This window comes from Gymnodraco acuticeps, unplaced genomic scaffold (assembly GCF_902827175.1).
Source record: "Gymnodraco acuticeps unplaced genomic scaffold, fGymAcu1.1, whole genome shotgun sequence".
NCBI lineage: Eukaryota > Metazoa > Chordata > Actinopteri > Perciformes > Bathydraconidae > Gymnodraco > Gymnodraco acuticeps.
The window spans coordinates 58,158-74,922 of record NW_022990915.1 but is presented as its reverse complement, the minus strand read 5'-3'; positions in this window follow the sequence as shown (position 1 = coordinate 74,922).

The following is a 16,765-nucleotide window of genomic DNA, read 5'->3' as shown; positions in this document are numbered from 1 at the left end:
GTTTGTATGTGTGTATGTGTTTGTGTGTGTGTATGTGTGTGTGTCTGTATGTGTTTCTGTGTCTGTCTGTGTGTGTGTCTGTGTGTGTATGTGTTTGTCTGTGTGTGTGTGTGTGTGTCTGTGTGTATGTGTTTGTCTGTGTGTATGTGTTTGTGTGTGTGTATGTGTGTGTGTCTGTGTGTGTGTGTTTGTCTGTCTGTGTTTGTATGTGTATGTCTCTCTGTGTGTGTGTTGTGTGTGTGTGTGTGTGTGTGTGTCTGTGTGTGTGTGTTGTCTGTGTGTATGTGTGTGTGTCTGTGTGTGTGTGTGTATGTGTTTGTCTGTGTGTGTGTGTGTGTGTATGTGTGTGTGTGTCTATGTGTGTGTGTCTGTGTGCCTAACCCTATATTGACCTTCACTGTCCTCACTGTCAGACGGAATAGCCCTAACAGCCTGATCGTGTCCCTTCTGCCCATAACATGTTTTGGTGTCCATTTCCTGTAAATATCAGTAGAGGTAAAAACATTGATTAGGTTTATCATTTTACAGCTGAGCACACTTGTATGATATTGCCTGGAAAAAAGTGGTCTAAGTGCACAACAAAAAAACATAGTTTTATCTAATTGATAAATACATAATAAGTCTTTAAACAATCAAATATAGTTCTTTACGTATTCATGCACATGCATGTATATTTTATTTTAAGTTGTGTACATTTCTAATATGTTAAAAAGTGAAATGTATCTTACCAAGTTGTGGCCCTGAGTCCCCTGCAGCTTTGCTTGCAGAAAGGACTGCTCCACCCCCAGACAAAATGCCACACCCATATAATTTCCTCATTTTATTGGACACCAACATGTCAGGTGACATTGTGTATATTTAAAAAAATTAAAAATATTTAGAGGGCCAGTGTGAGGTCGAAAAAAGTGGTTTGTTGCCTGAGGGCTTTTTGTAGAGGGTTTTAATATAACAATTATGTTTATTAAATGTTTTGAATTATACCACTGTATTTACGTTGTTTTAAATTCTTCCAATCAATCCTGTTTCATTTCAGGAGGAAGACAGAGTAGCTTTTGTCTGTCTGGAACTTAGTGATTATCCTCTCTCTGCAAGCTGAATTATTGTGCCATCCAATCTCAATACTTTGAATCCTCTGTTGCCCAGGATGTGCTCGATGATGTCGAGCACTTTCCTGTAATGAGCAGATGTAACCGATGTATAACTTCACTTGTTTATATTTCAGTAAAATCATTTTTGTCCATACTTTGTTTGTAAAACTTGTCACTGTCACTTTATTTTTTAGATGCTTTTATTTTGAAAAGTACGTTTTATTTTTGTTCTCTTGGCACCGGCAAATTTCTGCAGACTCGCGCTAGCCTCAGGCCCCCCTGAGGAGAAGTAAGTGGAACGAGTAGTGTCATAAATGTTGTATTTGATATGTTAATAGATTGTTTAATGTTACACTTCACACAATCCAAACTTGTTTGCAGTTAATGTCTATATTTTGCCGTATGTAACTGTAGTTTATATGTGTAGCGCTTCAAACAGTGTTTGTGAGCTTTCTAAAGTTTAGCTATGCTATGCTAACCTAACATGTGGGTGTTTTCTTCCACTGAAGGTGTGAAGTTAGAAAGCTGATAAAGCCATTTCCTGCTTTAATTATATTCTGTTTTGCACAGGTATGTGGGTATTCTTTTTGTGTTTTGTAACTATAAATTGTATTGTTTGTTTTCTAAGTGTAAATTAATGGTTATATTTGTATATATTAATTTACAAAGAAAAACCGGTTCGCCACCTTGGATACATGTATATCTGTTAATTGTATTATTTAGAACTCTGTGTATACTTTCCAGAGACCTTGAGCTTTACTTTCTTCTAAGCCTAACTTGGCTATGGCTGCAGCAGAGAGCAGGCTTGGATGGTCGCACAACTTTTTCATTATGTTCAGTTCAGTTAGAGGTGATCTGGTTGTGAGCTGCTCCTTGATGTGGTCAAGTGAAAGGAACTGATTGGGTTCTCGTACTCCTTTTTGAAGGTTTTAGCTGTGCCTAAGAGTCAAAGAGAGCCCACAATTCCTTCAGGTAACTATTTATCTATTATCTAATATATCATTCCAATAACTTGTATATAGACTCGTATTGCACTATTCCACTTAATATTGTCTGCTTATCTGTATTGTATTGTGTTGCATTGTTGGAGAAGCCTGTGACCTAAGATTTTCAACGACATAAATACTCTGTAGCTATGTTAGTTTGACAATAAAGAACCTTGAACCTTGAGGTTGTTTGGACTGGAGTGCCAGTTAGGAGAACTCTGTTTTTTGAAGGACTGGCGTAGGCACTTTTGGCTGTAGTTGAGGATTTTATCTTGTGTGCCTCATCTAGGATCATGTAGTCTCATGTGAACTCTTTGCCATTGTAAGATGACAATTGCTGCCAGTTATACATAAGCATAGTGTACGTTAGGGCTGCACGGTATTGAAAAAAACTGACATCGCGGTTTTTTCCCCCCCTGCGGTATATACTGCGTTTTTTTTAACCTGTTAAACCCCAAAGTCCCGGCGGGTACTTTACTTTTTTTTTTCACGACAGTGTCTCAGGGGATCGTAATATTTAAGAACCTATTAATGTGTTATACCAGATTAATGGAAATAATCTCAGCTAACTGACGATACAAACAATTGTATACCAAAACAAAACACAAGTCTCATAAGAAGCATCTAAATGACCCCTGAGCGAAAAATGCTAACGCACTTTGGCACAGAACTCAAGATAAAAGTACCCTTATTATTACTTATCGTAGCTGCACTTACAAGATATCCGATTAAAGCTGAGGTTCCACGGATTATTTAGGTATATAGTATCATCACTGAGTGATCTGAACTCGGACAGGGGAAGCAAAACACAGACATCACAACACGTACCTTTACGTAGCTTCGAGGGGAGATGTCTCACCGTAGCTGTCAATCTGATCAAAAGACGTGTTCAATGGCATTAAAACGAGAAAGAAAAAACGCGGCTGAATCGGTTAATCCATAGGTTTTTAACATCTCTGTATAAAAAAATGATTTAATTTATAATCCATAATTCCATTTTTATGTAAATATCGCAGAGCAAAAGTTAGCTACTAACGGTAGCTACCAGAGTGGCTGCTGCTTCCGGTCTTGGCTATGCGGAAGTCTCTCACACACACATTACCAAATAAGGACTGTGTGATTTCCCCTCGATTCCATTGGCTCTGACGGTCAGAAAGAGATGTCACATGTCAAAATCCAGCAAGGTGGGCCAGAGATATGGAAAATCCACCCAAATGGCCCCAAAAGAGGGTTTTTTTTGTGCTAAATCTGTCTAAAAAGGTCAAATATCAGGGGAAGTTCTACACACACCAACACATGAACAAATAAGGAGTGAGAGTGACGACGCGTAGCCAAAACCGGAAGCTGCATACCACCAAGGTGGCTACCATTAGCAGCTAACTTTTGTGATCAGATTTTTACATAAAAATGGAATTATGGATTATAAACAATTGCTTCAAAGCCACAGTTACATTATCAACCTATGGATCAACCGATTCATCCGCGTTTTTTCTTTCTCGTTTTAATGCCATTGAACACGTCTTTTGATCAGATTGACAGCTACGGTGAGACGATCTCCCGTAAAAGCTCCGTAAAAGGTACGTGTTGTGATGTCTGTGTTTGCTTCCCCTGTTGCGAGATCGGATCGCTTAGATACTATACTTAAATAATCTGTGGAGTCTCAGCTTTAATCGGATATATTGTATGTGCAGTTTCGATAAGTAATAAGGGTATCTTTATTTTGAATTCTGTGCTAAAGTGCGTTAGCATTTTTAAAAAAAAATGAATAAAACCGCACGTCCCTGCGGTGTGAATACCGCGCATGCGCATACCGCGGTTATCGCCATGACACGGTATATCGTTCAGCCCTAGTGTACGTGCTGATGATAACACCACTTCACCTCTGAACTTTCTCCAAATTCATGGTCCTCTCCTTGCTCGATCCGTGAAACTCCTTCACCCTCATGCCAGGAGTTCATTTGGCAAACTCCTTGGTCCAGTTTGTGATGAGAGAAGTTGGCATGACCAGCAGTGTGTGCTTAGCCAGCTAAGAGTCATTCTGAGCAAGAAGTTCTTCAATTGTCTTTATCTGGCTGTCAAGTTTTTGACTTTGACAAATGGCCAGGTAATGAATTCATTATTTTTTAAATGTAATTCGTACATGTCTTCAGACTTTTGTAAGAAAAATATAATTAAATATTATTCTGAACAATTTTTCAATGTTTAGGATGAACGAACAAATCAAAATTTAAAACGGGCTCTTAGAAAATATGTCAACAATAATCACAATGACTGGGACATTCACCTGCCTGCAGTTGTGTATGGCATAAACACAGCTTTGCAAGTAAGTGATTCATGATGTTTTCCTCATGGTTGTTCAATGAATGTTTTTTGTTACCTTTACCTAATGGTAATAGTCAGGGGTGCACATCACTTTTTTGCCCTGGTTCTCAAAGGAGCACCTGGAGATGTTGCTTGGTGCGCATCCTTAAAATGAAATAAACCGGACCTTTTGAGGGGTACTTGACTTTATGAACGGGGGTGCGCAAGTGAGCACGCAGCAGGGTTACTGTGCGGAGCGCATAAAGCAGACCCTTCACGCGATAGCGAGGGTTAGAGCAAGGGATCGCAGATGCCGTCGTGCTTGTGGACGGATTAAAACAATTAAACCTAAATAGCTTGCGAATTATACTTTGGCGGCCGTTAATATACCTGGGCGGCCCGCCCCAGTAAAGTCTATGTGTGGGAAACCCTGCTATCTTACCAGTTATTATGCAACTCGCAAATATCTCTCTCCTCTCTCTTCTCTCTTCTCTCTTCTTCTTCTCTCTCTCTCTCTCTCTCTCTCCTCTCTCTCTCTCTCTCTCTCTCTAATCCTCTCTCTCTCTCTCTCTCTCTCTCCTCTCTCTCTCTCTCTCTCTCTCTCTCTCTCTCTCTCTCTCTCTCTCTCTCTCTCTCTCTCTCTATGTTGGTGCGCAAATGCGCCTTGTTTCAAATGATCTGGTGCTCTTTTTTGGCGGGGGGGGCAGTTATGTGCAGCCCTGGTAATAGTGACCTTTACCTTGGTAAATGCTCATCTTATTTGTATCCAGGCTTCCACAAAGCATACTCCTTTGTATTTGATGTTCAACCGGCATCCACGCTTACCTGAGGTGATGAATGCCTGTCCCATGGGAGTTACATTTGACATAGGAGATCCGGAGGAGGACATCAAAACTGTCATAGTCTGCTCCATCATTCACCAGTAGTTTTCCATTCACCTGTCTCACCTGTTTTCCACACCCACTCGTTAGCTCACTCTCTTTCTCTTCTGCTCCCATTAGCTTCTGCCAGTATTTAAACCCGCACCTTACACACACTCTTTGCCAGATTGTACTTTGCCTCATGCTTGTCTTTCCCGCGTTTGAAACTAGATTGCCTACCCGGTTCCGACCCTGCCTGTCCTCGATCTGCCTGCTCTGCCTGTTCCCTGATCCTGCCTGTCCCTCGACTATCCTGTCTGGCCTGTTATCCGACCCTGCCTGTATCTACGCTGACCGCCTCGCTTACTCCCTGACTCTGCCTGTCCCTGACTCACCTTCTGCCCGCTGTCCTCCGGTGCGTTAAACTGCTCGGTTGGTATTCCTCAGATCCATTGGAATCTCCAATAAAGTTTATTACCAATTCTCCTTGGTTTCTCGAGTGCTGCATTTGGGTTCTCCTTAAGATTGTGACAGAAAGATCTGGCCCGAACATGGACCCAGCGCACTCCTCTTCACCTAGAGACCGTTTCGAGAGAGTTGAGGACGCTCTCCAGAGGCAGGAAGCCTCGATAGCCGCCCTGGCCACCGACGCTCATCATGCTAACTCTTCACATGACCAGACGCTAACCTATTTAGCTGCGCAGCTACAGCAGCTAACGGTTACTGTGCCACAGCTAGTGGCAGGAGTGGCCGCTCCAGCGCCTCTTCCTATGCCGTCGACACCAGCTTCTGCATCACCTCTGATGGGATTTACCCCGGAGCCTCGGGTGGGAACTCCGGAGCGCTACGCCGGGGAACCGGAGGGCTGCAGCCCGTTTCTTACGAACTGTTCTATCCTGTTTGCGCTGCAGCCACACACTTTCGCTTCTGAAGCTGCTCGTGTGGCGTTCACGGTCAATCATTTGACTGGGAAAGCCCGACTGTGGGGCACAGCGGAATGGGAGCAACAAACACCCGCCTGCTCTTCGTTCCCTGCTTTTTCTGCGGAGCTGCGCAAGGTGTTTGGACCCGTGTCTGTGGGTCCAGACGCTGCAGGAGGACTACTGAACCTGAGCCAGGGTAATGGATCTGTGGTGGATTATGCCATTGAGTTTCGCACCCGGAGCCGCCTCAGCAACTGGAATTCTGCAGCCCAGTGTGACATCTATCTGCGTGGTTTGGTGGATTACATTAAAGATGAGCTGGTGTCGTTTGATCTGCCCAATTCACTGGATGGGTTCATTGAACTGACTTCCCGCATGGATCGGCGCATCTAGACACGGAGACGGGAGCGACGATCGGCGGGAGTTCAACATGCCTGGGCGCCCCGACGTCCGAGTTTGGCTGCGACTCCTCACCTCACTCCAGAGCCGCAACCAGGGGGGGATGAGCCCATGCAGGTGGGTCGCACCAACCTCACTTTGGAGGAACGTGAGCATCGCAGACGTCGTAACCTGTGTCTCTACTGCGGCCGGGCCGGCCATTTTGTTTCTCACTGCCCGGTAAAAGGCAAGGCTCAGCAGTAATGGGGAACATACTGGTGAGCCAAACCCCTGGATTTGTTCCCACTCAGAGACCATTGAGCCACGCCAGGTTGCTATTACCGGATAGCTCTCAGGCTCTTGCTGTTTTATTGACTCTGGTTCGGACGCGAATATTATGGACGAGAAGCTTATGCTGCAGTTGGGAATAGACCGGGTTCTTTTGTCTCGCCCAGTTCCAGCCAACGCCTTAGACGGTCACCTGCTGGGGACAGTGACTCATCAGACTGTACCCGTTCACATGCTCCTGTCTGGGAACCATCACGAAACTATTCAGTTTCATGTTCTCCGGTCTCCACATATTCCGCTGATCCTGGGTTATCCATGGCTCCGCCGCCACAACCCTAACATTGACTGGGAGACGGGAGCCATTTTGGGTTGGAGTCCTTCTTGTCATCTGATCTGCCTGAAACAGGCTGCCGCGCCTCAGCGTTCGGTGAACCGCCTGTTCGTTCCGCAGACGTTGAGGTCTGATGTTATCCAGTTGGCTCATAACTCCAGACTCACCTGCCATCCTGGGATCCAACATACATGGGAGGTAGTCCAGCAAAGGTTCTGGTGGGCAACACTTAAGGAGGACACCAGGGAATTTGTTAATGCCTGCCCTGTTTGCAATCAAAACAAGTCTTCTCACCATGCTCCTGCTGGTCTCCTACGACCTCTGCCTATCCCTCATCGCCCCATGTCTCACATTTCTCTGGACTTTGTTACTGGTCTGCCACCGTCCAACGGACACACTGCCATCTTGACGGTGGTAGACCGATTCAGTAAGATGGCTCATTTTGTGCCGATACCCAAGCTCCCCTCAGCTAAAGAGACGGCGGAGCTAGTCCTGCTCCATGTGTTCCGGCTCCATGGGCTGCCTACTGATGTGGTTTCCGATCGTGGTCCTCAATTTACCTCAGTGTTCTGGAGGGAATTCTGCACGCTCCTTGGGGCCACGGTCAGTCTGTCATCCGGTTTCCATCCGCAATCCAACGGTCAGACAGAAAGAAAGAACCAGGAGATGGAGACGACCTTACGCTGTATAGTCTCCAAGAACCCAGCGGCCTGGGCTAAACAACTGCTCTGGGTCGAGTACGCCCACAACACTCTGGTCAGTTCGGCCACCAAGCTGTCCCCATTTCAGTGTGCTTATGGGTTTAAACCCCCTCTGTTTCCAGCCCTGGAGAGGGATGTTACCTGTCCGTCCGTCCAGGCTTTCATCCGTCGTTGTCGACGGACCTGGAATCAAGCCCGGAGAACTCTCGTTTGTTCGGCCAACCGGTACGCCTCCTCTGCCAACCGCCGACGTTCCAAAGCACCTGTCTACCAGGTGGGCCAAAAGGTATGGCTTTCCTCCCGGGATATTCCTTTACGGGTGGATTCAAAGAAGCTTGCACTTAGATTCATTGGACCTTTTGAGATTGTCAGTAGTGCTGTAGCGACGCGTCGACGACGTCGACGTGTCGACTTCAAAATATCGTCGGCGACATATTTCCGCGTTGACGCGTCGCTACACACACGTGGGTCACCCAAAGCAACAAGCAGTTCGCAATCGCACTTCAAACACAATGGAGACTGCTGGATTTTGACATGTGACATCTCTTTCTGACCGTCAGAGCCAATGGAATCGAGGGGAACTCCCACATAGTCCTTATTTGGTAATGTGTGTGTGTGAGACTGCTGCATAGCCTAGACCGGAAGCAGCAGCTAGCTGTGGTGGCTACTAATTAGTAGCTACCATTTGCTCTCCGATTTTTACATAAAAATGGAATTATGGATTATAAATTCAATCATTTTTTTATACATAGACGTTAAAAGATTGCCTACCCGGTTCCGACCCTGCCTGTCCTCGATCTGCCTGCTCTGCCTGTTCCCTGATCCTGCCTGTCCCTCGACTATCCTGTCTGGCCTGTTATCCGACCCTGCCTGTATCTACGCTGACCGCCTCGCTTACTCCCTGACTCTCTGCCTGTCCCTGACTCACCTTCTGCCCGCTGTCCTCCGGTGCGTTAAACTGCTCGGTTGGTATTCCTCAGATCCAGTGGAATCTCCAATACAGTTTATTACCAATTCTCCTTGGTTTCTCGAGTGCTGCATTTGGGTTCTCCTTAAGATTGTGACAAAAACTGTGGTGAGCCAAATGAAGGAATTGAATAAAAAGGTCAGTGCCCTTTCAAATCCAACCGACATTGAAAGGCTAATATGAGAGAATATTAACTTCAATTCACTCTGATTTTGTAGGTTCTTAACAACATAGAAAATGCCCAGGCAAGACAGCAAAAGTCTTATGGAAAACGTAAGCGAAACGTACGCGTTTGCTCCATCAACAGTGGTGATGAGGTGCTCATCTCCGAAAACCCCATGAAACGGTCCCGTAAAGAAGGTCTGGCTAGCCATCACCAAGGACCATTTGCGGTTGCTCGTGTCACTTCCAAAGGTGTGGCCACTGTGGTGAAAGGCAACGGAACCAAGAAGCAGCTGAATGTCTCACGGCTAAGGCCGTATTACAGATTGGAAAATAAGAGTCTCAATTTAACATCTTAATCCTGTTACTTGATCAAACCCGCTGTGGTGCAATTAACATCCGAAGATTGTTTTTTCTTAAATAGAATAACAAATACAGGAACCTGAACCGGCCAAGTCCAGGGGGACTAACAATTTAAATGACTATCATTCTCAAAAGACAAATGCTTTTTGTGTTTTCAGATCGTGGACTGACTAAGCTGGCTTTTCTCCATGACCACCAGTATCTGAAAACGAATGAAGGAATGCAACATTCATATGCTTGCAGAGGAGAGAAATGGAGGAAGGACTTGGGTCCTCTTCAGGACAAACTGGTAATTGACAAATCCAATCAACATCATATTGACGGATGGCTTATGCCAACACGCAGTGCAATGAGGATGATAGTGGGTTGCTCAACTGTTGGATAACTGAATATTGAATTGCTTTTTAGCTGAAATACGTCCTTGACAGCAGTGAACCTGCAGGATAACTAATAGTCAGAGATGGAGATGTCTGTGTCACCCGTGAGGACTTTCTGACTTTGAGTTTAGCTCGGTGCATGGATGCCAATGTGAGTACACACATGGTGCTGTAATTTCAGACACTTAGATTGAAAGTCAAAAGAAAATGACATTGAAGTTCAGTTTGTCATGTGACTAACATTTTTTTTTCATTTAATTACTTTTAGATTGGAAATGCCTGTCTGAATATAGTGGGGGAGGCTGCCCAGAGACATGTCATTTCTATATGGTCTCAAACTTACACTTTTTGAGGTAGGCTACACATTCTGTGTTGGTTGATTTGAGGTAATGATCAATACTCTGAACAGGGAAAAGCTGTTATGTATCGTATTTATATTCCAATGCTACCAGTACAACGTTGGCTCTAAGGATGCCATTTTGTTTCCTGAATGGAGCAGACAACCCGATCACGCTGATCACTACCTGCTATGTGTTGAGTACAAATTGATAAATTGAGATACATAGAATTTCCGCTATATCAAAGTTATATTCCCAATGTGTTTGCAGTGAGATCATTTAGACATGTTTTTGTTGTAGGTGTTGTTGATAGCAGAAAGGGAAATCCTTTTTTGTTACTCTATTCTTCCTGGTTGTTTTGGAGATGAGGCATACAGAACCATATTTTGGTCCAGAATTAAGATTAACATGTTGCCCTGTTCTGTTGCCTAACAATATTCTTCAAGTTGGTTTGACTGTTTCTGTTCAAGTTTAATAGTGGCATGTTTCATGAGGAGCCTTGTTCTATGGCTTCACGTTTATATATATAAGCCTTGTTCTATGGCTTCACGTTTATATATAAGCCTTGTTCTATGGCTTCAGATTTCTATATAAGCCTTGTTTTATGGCTACATGTTTTGATATAAGCAGGGGTGCACATGACTTTTTTGCCCTGGTTCTCAAAGGAGCACCTGGAGATGTTGCTTGGTGCTCATCCTTAAAATGAAATAAACCGTAACTTTTGAGGGGTCTTGACTTTATTTGCCAGACACACGCGCTGAACACAAATGCAGAGGTGAACACAGAACACACATGCAGAGCAGAGGTGAACACAAGACAACATTAGCACGACCAGTAATCCTACAAGCTGTCATCACTACCCTCCTGACTGTTCTCCTCACTGTCTTCCTCTCTGTCAGACATGGTAGCTGATGATGTAGGCCTACTTCTTTCTCTCTGGTTGAGTCTGCGATTAGCTGCTTGCATCCACAAGTCAACAGCTGGGTTTGGGTCGAAAGTCTCTGTTGTCATCTTAGACAAGTGGATGTAATCAAATAAGTATGTGAACATAACCAATAACCTACCATAGCCAATAACAAATTAATGTAACTTATTTTATTTTTGTTGTTCATATCTTATTTTACCTTAACATTTATTTATTTATGCATTTTTTTTAATCTTTCCAGTTTTAAAGGATATTTTTGGTTTACTGTCCTATAGTATACATTGGAATGATTTCAAAGCTGTTTATCCCAATAATTATAAAGGAGTGCCTTGAAAATATGTGTTTACATAAATTGTGATCAAAACGTTTGAGACCCACTGAGATAACTTAGACTAAAGTGAACTATCTAAACACTCAGAGTCCTTTACCTCACTGAGCTGTAGTTATCAGCCTCTCAGTCTGACTGGAGAGGACTCTCCCTCCACATTATTATAGAAACATCTTCTTCTTATATCCGTTAGAGCAGCTAGCACCAGATTCTAATAACAACAGCTCCGGAACCGGTGCACCCTCCCTCGCTCCCACACTCACTCGCACTTTGGCTGTGAGCTGCGGGTGCCAGATAAGCCAACATCCCCCATTTTCATCACTTACAGCGCCCATCATACAGGGCAAATGAAAAGGGTGTTACATTTACTTAATTGTGAATATTGTTACATCAAGGTCGAAAATTAGGATGAGCCCCAACGGTCAAAAATGTTTTTTTCCCTCCCAGAGCTGCCAGCGCAGCGCCTCCCCAGATCTGGCGCCCTAGGCGAACATCTATAACGCCAGTGCTACGGGCCGGCCCTGAGTTCATATGCAACTCGCAAATATCTTTCTCTCTCTCCTCTCCTCTCTTCTCTCTCCTCTCTTTTCTCTTTCTCTCTCCCTTCTCTCTCTCTCCCTCTCTCTCTCTCTCCTCTCTCTCTCTCAATGTTGGTACGCAAATGCGCCTTTTTTCAAATGACCCGGTGCTCTTTTTTTGGCGGAGGTGCGCATGCGCACCTGCGCACCAGTTATGTGCAGCCCTGGATATAAGCCCAGTTAAGGTTTAGCCTAGTTTAAGCTAGGGTTATCACAGCAGATATGTAACTATGTGCATTTATTTGCTTTTCAGACAAATTGCACATGGTCTTTCTTGATAAAGGAACTTGCACCGAGAAAACTGGCAGTGACTTTGACGTAATTGTTTTAAGTGTTATGTCGACTGAGTGTCATACTAATGTACATGCTTGCAGTTTTCATAATGATCACTCTGTCAGTCACATTTATAGACCACCACATGAACATGTTACTTTTATTTGTATTTCTAACACACTGATACAACATATGACAATCAGTTGTGTTTTTCAGGGCTTCCCACAACAAACTACTGGAAACCACTGTGGTGTCCTCATGCTGATGGTAAATGTCCGCTGTCTAAAGTCACTGTCATCATACTGTTACAACCTTACTTAAGGCTGGAAACAAAGAGGGAGGCCACACAGAGTTAAATGCCAATCAGATGTTTATTTAACAGTTTAACATAAAATACCTCAGAGTAATTGTGTATGTAAGAATAAGACTGTCAGTAGTGTCAGCAGTGTGTGGATGTGTGGAAGTGTGCTGTAGGCATGTTGGATGGTGCATCAAACCAAACACAGGTGGAAGGCTGAGGTTGCTGCAGCAGGCCAGGATCAGAATCAGAGAATGAACCTTCCAGCTGGGCAAGCCAGGGCCGGCCCGCCGCACTGGCGTTATAGATGTTCGCCTAGGGCGCTAAACTGTAGAGGGAGTGCAGGGGGTGCACGCCAGATATATATATTTTTTAATTTTAATTAAAAAAAATGTTTAAAAAAATATATGTATATGTTTTGTTCTTTTTTTAGGCGCCCCCCAGATTATTATTTTGGTAGGTGCCCCCCAGATCAGGATTCATATGTTTTTTTGAGAATATGACAAATAAAATGTAGGGGCACCCCAAAACACTGCACGCCCCTCTATTTTTTGGGGGTTTTGTCCATTTGTGTTTCACGTGTCCCGCACCTGCACGGACGCGAGAGACATATCGTCACATGCTGCTTGAACAATAATTAGAACTTCACTGAGTCACTAAGAACATGAAGAGGGGCAACCCCAACAAAAAGCCTTCTGGGGCGCATTGGAAAAGGCGAAGAAAGAGGCAGGAGGAAAAACACCAGGAAAACAGAAGTATGTCTGATGACTGTTTTGTGTTTATTGGCATTTTTCAAGCAAATGTTTAAATCTAGCCAGACAGCTAGACGCCAGGAAAACAGGTGTGAGCTGCTAGCTACCTGTCGTCATAGCTACACTGAACAAAAATATAAACGCAACACTTTTGTTTTTGCTCCCATTTTTCATGAGATGAACTCAAAGATCTAAAACATTTTCTATATACACAAAATAACCATTTCTCTCAAATATTGTTCACAAATCTGAAACAAATCTGTGATAGTGAGCACTTCTCTTTTGCCGAGATAATCCATCCCCACCTCACAGGTGTGGCATATCAAGATGCTGATTAGACAGCATGATTATTGCACAGGTGTACCTTAGGCTGGCCACAATAAAAGGCCACTCTGAAACGTGCATTTTTGCTTTATCGGGGGGGGTCTGGGGGGGTCCGAAAACCAGTCAGTATCTGGTGTGAGGGTTAGGGTTAGGGTAATGTTGTGAATTGAGTGGCCCATGGTGGTGTGGGGTTATGGTATGGGCAGGCGTATGTTATGGACGACGAACACAGGCCACTCGATTCACAACATTACCCTACCCCTAACCCTAATCCTTTGGGGTGCTTGTCAACTTCCCCGAACTGCCCAGAAACGAGCTGACCAAGCAGTGTCAAACACTGAGCAACACCCTGAGCTGTGGCGGACAGTCAGACATAGATGGAAAAGAGTTGGCACTGGAGCTGATGAACTTTCCAAATCTCCCCTCACCACAATGACCACCCTGGAACTGTTGGTGTTCTTGGAAAGGAAGAACCTGAGGGAGATGTATCTTAATATGTGGGTGGCCCTCAGGATCGCAGTCACTATGCCAGTGACAGTGGCTTCAGCAGAAAGAAGCTTCTCAAAGCTGAAGTTAATTAAAACCTACCTGAGGTCTACAATGGTCCAAGAACGCCTCAGTGGACTTGCCATCATTAGCATTAACCATGAGGTTTCTCGTCAGCTGTCATATGACGTTGTTATTGATGACTTTGCAGCAAAGAAGTCCAGACGAGTGCAATTCTGAGTGTTTAAGTCAAACAAGTCAAACCACTACACCTCTACACCTTGTAAGGTATTTATTTATTATTAAAATATGTGTGTTCATAAACAGAAATGTGATTGTTCTCTTTTTGTATAAATTGTTTTTATTTGTTTATTTATTTATTATTACAATACGTGTGTTCTTAAGTGTTCTTTAAAAGAGTTCTATAACTCCTTCTGTTGAAGCTACTTGTTTATTAAAAGATGTTTGTTGAATTCTAACTAAAGCAAGTGTGGTTTTTGTATTTGTGTGTACATTTTCAATGTATACTATAGGACAGTAAACCAAAAATATCGTTTAAAACTGGAGAGATAAATAATATGAATAAATAAATGAATGTTAACTAGTAAAATAAGATATGAATGAACAACAAAAAGAAAATAAGTTACATGTATTTGTTATTAGCTATGGTAGGTTACTTTTTCATATGGGTGTTTTAGAGTTCCCCTAGATCAGGTCTCTAGTAATTGTGTGCTCAAAGTGCACCAGATTGAAGCATTTTACTTTAAAATGTTCAAAAAAATCTACTTTTTTGATGTATATAACCCATGTCAATAAGTTTCTGTTTTGTAGTGTATTTGTCTTTTGTAGAGATGTTTTATGTATTCTTTACATTCTATAGGGGGGGTGGGGGCGCCAGCTAAAATCTCGCCTAGGGCAGCAAATTGTTTAGAGCCGGCCCTGGGGCCAGCCTTATGCCTTCTTGAGGCTCCGCCTATAGACGGGCACAAACAGGATGACACTCCCAGTACCTGCCAGAGGACAGCAAGGCAGGGAGCACAGACAGGCAGAAGGGGGGAGGGGTCGTCACACCCCCTCCCTTAAAAAGGAGGACCCACTAGGATCCTCCAACCTGAGGCACAAAATCACAGACATACGACATCAGACAAAACAAAGTTAACATTTAAATGTTCATACAACCTGCAATTACATCTGTAGCATCTAGCTCAACCCCTCAGCTTTGGTACCCAAGAAGCATTTTAAGAGAGGGCAAAACAGAAAAGACAGACACCCCTGCAGGGAGAAAAACACCAGTTAACCTAGGAGGTTATAGCCCTGGACATGGCGTCAGCCACTGTATTATCCACACCTTTGACATGTCTGATGTCCAGATGAAAAGGCTGGAGGAAGAGACACCAACGCATAAGGCGTTGATTTGGATTCTGGAGCAAGTGAGGAAAGGTTAGGGGATTATGATCTGTATAGACCACCAGGAGCCTAACTCCACTCCCAACATACACCTCAAAATATATTAACGCCCAGATGAGTGCCAGTGCTTCCTTTTCAATGATCGAATAGTTTAATTGATGAGTTACATTTCTTAGAGAAGAAACTCACCGGGCATTCGGAGCCCCTCTCATCAACCTGCACGAGTACAGCCCCAGCTCCAACCTTAGCATCCACATGAAGAATGAAGGGCTGGTCCATCTGGGTAGCTGCTAGTTTTCGCAGCCTCAAAAGCCTGTTGACACCGAGGAGACCATTCAAACTTGACCTTAGGGCTGAGAAGAGAGGTATGGGGAGCAACCACCGTAGAGAAATTCTGACAGAACCCACGATAGTACCCCACCATGCCCAGGAAACGAGAGTTCTTTTCTGGTTATTGGAACAGGGAACTGGTCAATTGCCAGCACCTTTGCCCTCACTGGCTTAACCTGTCCTTGGCCAACTACTTTACCCAGGTAGGTGACCGTTGCCTTAGCAAACTCACACTTTGCCAAGTTAACGGTCAGACAAGCCCAGGCAAGACGTTCAAACAGCGCATGAATGTGTTGGAGATGTTCCTCCCAAGTGTCACTGTAAACGACAACATCATCCAGATACACAGCGCAGCCAGCAAGACCTGACACCACCTGGTTCATCAGGCGTTGAAACGTGGCCGGGGCATTTCGTAACCCAAATGGCATTACGGTGTATGAGTACAACCCACTGGACGTGATAAATGAGGCGATCTCCCTAGCTCTTGCAGTTAACGGGACTTGCCAGTAACCGTTTAGCAGGTCAAATTTACTGACAAACTTAGCAGAGCCGACCTGGTCCACACAGTCCTCCATGCGAGGGAGTGGAAATGAGTCAGTTCACCTTGCGTAGATCAGTACATGGTCTAAACGTACCATCTGGTTTCGTAACCAGCAAACAAGGAGAAGACCAACTAGAAGCACATGGCTCAGCAATGTTATTCTCAAGCATATACCTAACTTCTGCCTCTAAATGCTCTCGTTTGTCCGGAGACATGCAGTAAAAACGCTGTTGTACCGGTTTAGCTTCACCCACCTCAATGTCATGTTCTATAAGTTGGGTGCGAGATGGAGTGTCTGCAAACAGGCAGGGATAGTTTTTAACTAGACCGACCAACTCTGCGCCGCGGTTCAGTTAAATTACTCAACATTCCATCCTGATTAGCCAACGACTCAGAATTTTTAAGCCGACCTCTCAACAGACCATCATCTGGGGAATACCCCTCTTCCCCTTTAACCCCT